Source organism: Anolis carolinensis, chromosome 3 (assembly GCF_035594765.1).
Source record: "Anolis carolinensis isolate JA03-04 chromosome 3, rAnoCar3.1.pri, whole genome shotgun sequence".
Lineage (NCBI taxonomy): Eukaryota > Metazoa > Chordata > Lepidosauria > Squamata > Dactyloidae > Anolis > Anolis carolinensis.
Window position 1 is genome coordinate 35,572,482 of NC_085843.1, and position 6,000 is coordinate 35,578,481.

The following is a 6,000-nucleotide window of genomic DNA, read 5'->3' on the forward strand; positions in this document are numbered from 1 at the left end:
TCTATTGCTTGGACGTCACGTGTGCTCCATATCTTTTCAAGGAATTGGAATATCCCCGTTCAACCATGAAAACTCATGGGGTGACCTTCAGTCAGCCTCATTCTCTCAATCTCAGAGGAAGATAGAGGCAAACCTCTGAACAAATCATGCCAAGAAAACTCCATTATAGGTTCATCTTAAGATCTCTGTAAGTCAGAAACAAAAGACATGCAACAATAACAAAGTTAGGGTGAGAATAAAGTGATCCTCCAGATGTTGCTGAACTTCAGTTCCAATATTTCTCATCATTGCCTATGATGGAAATGTCTACTGGGCGTTATTGTCTGACAACATTTGTAGGGCCATATCTTTCCCATCTTAATCTATTCACTTTTGCAAGGGCCTCACAGATTTACAAACTCTCTTTGTCATTTAGCTGGTGAATTAATTATTAGATAAATATGGAATAGTTTCTCTTTGCTGGATTACATGAAACAAACAGAAATCTTGTAGTCTATCCTCTCTTCTGAAGGGAATGCTCATGGTACAGATTCAAACCAGTTAGTAGCACCCCTTCCACAAAGTAGGATGAAGAACCACCCTCAGGCAACAAAGTGCATGTAATGCAAATTGAACATTCCTTATTGGAAATTCCAAAATTCAAAATATCCCGCACGGTGACTAAGACAGTAACACTTTTACTTTCTAATGATTCAGCATATGCCAACTTTATTTCACACACAAAAATATTAAAAACCTTCAGGCTATGTATATAAGATGTATGTGAAACATAAATTTTGTGTTTAGATTTGGGTCTTTAAGATATCTCATTATACACATATATAAAAAGACAGGTATTCAAAAATCCGAAATATGATCCCAAGCATTTAGGATGGGGGATACTCTTTGATGTTACTGGATTTTCACTCAGAGGGAGTGATGGGATTTTCTACCCTATTTCCCTTGACTTTGGGACTGAAGTATCATTTAATATGCCTTCTCAGGTAGCAGTCCTGCCAACCATTTCTCCGATTCCTCCAACATCATGAGTCATAGTGTGCTTTGTGGCTCCTGAGCATGCTCAGTTTTCATCAGTCTTCCTATTTAGGATTTTTGATTATTGGTCTTCTTCAGACTTCAAGATTACTAGTAGGCCTTCTTGTGGTTATTAAAAGGACATGCCAAATTGATCTTAGAAAGTCATTTTTTGACCCACAACTTGGAAACTGTACATTTATGCTAGCCAGGAGTATAAAAGTTCAATAGTTATTTTTCCAAGATCAGTATGCCATTAAGGGCAGAAACAGATAAATGTGGGTTCTGGGCATATAATCATTTTGACACTATCTCCATCATAAAAATGAAGTGCTTTGCATACTTACTCCCAATCACATGGGACTTTAAATGAATGCACTTAGGATTGCTTTATACAGTTTGTCAAACAGAAAATTAAATTATTCCATGGAATTAGCTTAACAGGCTTATTCCCAAGATTGTAACATAATAAAGGAAGCAAATAAAAACTTAATGGCATAATGCTTGAACTTCACTGAGATTGTTCCAAAAACACAGCATGCCACAATTCAGAAATACCAAGATTCAACTCAAGTCATTACTCCTGGAGTTTAGAGGCCCCATGTTGATGAACAGTAGTGCTCATCCAAACTAGTGATTTGTGCTCATTAATATTGCAGCATTTGACACTACTTCTTAAAGCTTCTTGGGATTTCTACAAATTTAGAGGAATTTCACAGAAGGAGAATTCCTGCTGATGCACTTTCTTCATGTGCTGCAACCCTGTGCAGGAGAAGACTATACCAATGAAAAGCCTAAATTTCATACAACTGTTTCAAATACAGTCATTGGACTTAACCACACTCTGTAATCTGAGATGGCATGTTTTCATATCTATACAGAGGATGATTGATTGTATTTCAACTTCAGGGCCAATTGACATCACACTTCTGATAGTTTTTTGAAACATTTTCTTCATGGCATATAGTAACTATTCTACATAGTAGGTAGCATATCTTGGCTATTTTTTAAACAGCCCTTAAAAGACATTTTGTTTATGTCCACATTGAATTAATGGTGTTGGGTTGAGATGGATTTTTGAACTTGTGCTGCTTGTTATTTTATACCGCTTTTCCCATGGATAGCTCATTTTGTTTTTTATTGTTTTATGTCACCTTTTGAGCATTACTATTTTATTTGTGTGTTTTATATATTCTAATTTAATTTGTTATTCATGTCAGCTACCCTGGGGGCCATATAAAATATGTGATTAAAATCATTGCCTTTGTGAATGAATTATAGGTTATTCCTATGAGTCCTTTTTCATAAGTGATGCAGTTCACGTCTATTTTGAACTTGGCTATTGGGACTGCAGCTAAAATTTGTATGTGGAGTTGGTTTGCGGGGCCTGTCCCACCTTTGTTTTGACTGTCTGCTCATTGAACAGCTGCTGAATAAGTGAACATTGTTTTATGCAGCAGACAGCTACTCTGTGTCCAAAATGCAGTGCTAAAGCTTTGTCAGCATTGCTTTCTTCCTCAGTTCTGTTGACAGTGTTTTGGCTTGTCTGTCATCCTTACAGATTGTTCTTCTATCTTTTTATTGTTGAGGTTTCCAGGAGAATTGCAGCATTATAAAAGACAACCAAAGTAAGTTACATTCCCTGTGAACCCAGAGGCATATTGGCCTGCTTTTCAGTGCTATAGCTTTTAGTGCCAAAAAGAATGGGTAAAAGAAGCAACAGAAGAAAGCAAGCAGACACTAGAGAGCATTTTTCAGTTCTTGGGGGCAAGAAAAAGCTAGCCAATATGACCATTTCTGTGCATTGTGTTTTAAAAACCACAAAGATTGTCCTCATAAGGCATCACAACCTGGACTCCATACATGATTCTTCAGGCACTGTCTACACATTCTTCCAACAGAAAGGTACAAGCCACCTGTTAGATAAGAAAATAGAAAGGAAAGGTCTCTCTCCCGGTTTTTGGCACTGAAGACTATAGCACTGAAAGGCCGGCCAATATGCCTTCTGGTTCACAGGGAATGTAACATATGTTTCTCTCTCTCTATTGAATATAATGCCCTAAGACAACCAAAATGACTTGGTTCCAAAACCATTCCTGACACAGAAAGAGAAAGCACAAGTGAGAGAGTCATGAGTTTAAGAATACCACCAGACTATGTGTTTTTTCCTTCAGAGAGAGTAAAACTTACAATGTCTTTAATTGTTAGAAAAGGAAATACAAATCTGCAGTGTCTCTCTCTTATCATGACCCCCCTTCTGTTTATCAGCTTCAGTTGCAATCCAGACAAGTCTCCTCTAACTTGTGTTACAGAGAAATAGAAATGGGTGTCATCAGTGCAGTAAATTGCTCTTGGTAGTATCACAAAGATGTCGAATAGCATTGGGAACAGGTTGAAACACTGTAAAGTAAAGATAAAGGTTTTTCCCTGACATTAAGTCTAGTCGTGTCCGACTCTGGAGCTTGGTGCTCATCTCCATTTCTAAGTTGAAGAGCCAGTGTTGTCTGTAGACACCTCCAAGGTCATGTGGCCGGCATGACTGCATGGAGTGCCATTACCTTCCCACCAAAGCAGTACCTATTGATCTCCTCACATTTGCATGTTTTTGAACTGCTAGGTTGGCAGAAGTTGGGGCTAACAGTGGGAGCTCACCCCACTCCCTGGATTTGAACCACCTAACTTTCAGTCAGCAAGTTAAGCAGCTCAGTGGTTTAACCCACTGCACCACCAGGAGCATCTTGCAAAATTCATGGTCCCCTCACAGCTTTGTTCACTTGGAACTAACTTGGGCACTTAGGAGTTGGATCACTATATCATTGTTCTTCTATCTCAGAGCCTGTTTTAGAAGGTACAACAAAATTCTAAGCTGCTGAAAGATCAGAGGAAATCAAGAGGGTCACAATCCTCTTTTCTCTTCAACTCCAAAATGTATTCTCAAACCAGCTTGGTTCTAAAACCATTCCTGACTGCATTGGATCTAGGTTTTAGCACCAAAGGAGTGATGCATGTTTATTTTCTGCTTTACAAATTACTAAAATGCCCCTTCTGCTGACCCAAAATGGTGCTTCTATTGCAGGAAACCCTGGAGTCACATGACTCAGCAGTCTTCTGCTAAACCATATTAGCAGGAGCTAAACATTTTTAAAAGATTAGTCTGATGTGTAAACAATGGTAGTAGTTATCTGCCAGACATGTGCCTTGCTTGATCTTATGGAAGAAGCCCACTGCCTCTGAAACAAGCTCTTCATTGATATACTACTCACATTCTGATTGGAAAAGACGGGAGAGACCAGGATTTGGAGCTTTTGCTATAATCCAGAATTCCAGATAGGCAGAGGCAATTAATTACTGTAGTGGAGATATATCCCATGGTTTGCAACAGTTTAATATTTTTGAATATATTAAGCAGAAAATAAGCATTTCTCATAAATACCCAGCTGGGAGAAATGCGATTTTGTCTGCTTCACAAAAAAGAGATTGACCTTTTGTCAGGAATCAGTAATCGTATTTTGCAGGGTGGATGAAAATGTATTATAGAGAACCACACAAAAGAAAAGCCCTTGAAAGAACATAGCATTATTATTATAGAACAATGGCATATATTTGACTAAAACAAGTGATGCCATGCTGAGCCAAATCTCCATTTCAGAGCTAGCAAATGTTTTAATGGATATTTCCCAAGCAATGGATAATAAACTATAGGTCTGAAAATGGTTATAGGATAACCTAAACTTCCCTTGCACAAAGTAGAGAAAACCCTTTGGGAGGAAAAACCCATTATAGTTATCACAAATATCCAAAGACCATCCACATATATTTGTAACCATGTGTCACAAACATGGACTTTCATATTTTAATATTAGATTGTTTAAATAATCCTTTAAACAAATTAAAAACTATCCAGAATCTGATTTGATACAAACAACCGATTAATGAATGCCTGAGGAAATAAGAAGGAAGGTAGCAGTGGGCCAATGGTAATTCAAGATAAAGATATACTTTTTGATTACAGGTTTCTGAATGGATGACCTAATTCTGAGATCTTGCTCTGCATTACAACTGCAGCCGGAAAGCACAATGGAATGTCTCAGCACCAAGTCAAATGGACAGAGCTCAGCTATAGTAACAAAAAAAGGCCCGTCTATAGCAGCAGTTCCAAAACTTTTTCTGTCATGGAACCCTTCAGAAGACTTTCCCCCCCGAGGAACTTTAACTGTGCTCCTGATTTTCTCCATGGAACCCTAATGTTGTCCCTAAGCATTGCCCTGATTATCAGGTAGTCCATCCTCCAGGAAATAATGCCCGACTGCTCACTGGAGGGAAGGATATTAGAGGCAAAGATGAAGAAGACAGGAAAGCTTGGAGAAGAGAATGATGCTGGGGAAAATGGAAGGAAAAAGAAAGAGGTGCCGACCAAGAGCAAGATGGATGGATGATATCCTTGAAGTGACTGGTTTGACCTTGAAGGAGCTGGGGGTGCCGATGGGAGCTCTGGCGCGGGCTGGTCCGTGAAGTCACAAAGAGTCGCATGTGACTGAATGAATAGACAATAATAATAATAATTAAAAAAAACTTTATTTATACCCCGCCACCATCTCCCCGACGGGGACTCGGGGCGGCTTACATGGGGCCATGCCCAGAACAATACAATATAACAGAATATAAAAGAACAACACATCATAATACATTGAACAATACAATAAATAATAATATACATTACAATGCAGAATCAAGGGAACAATAAACAAGGGCGGGCCACATGAACACTAAGTTAAAACATGGGGTGAGAAAGAAATGAGAATAAAAGCCACAAAGAACAGGGTCATAAGATAGTGGTGTAGTCTAGAGGATAGATATTGGAGGGGAGCAACAGAGAAGAAGTATATAGTAATTACTCTCCAAAAGACAATAAAAACATTGGCAAGAAACTGAAAAGAACAGAGAGTGCAAGGCATTTTTTCTATGTAAAAAATGTAAACTCCCAAG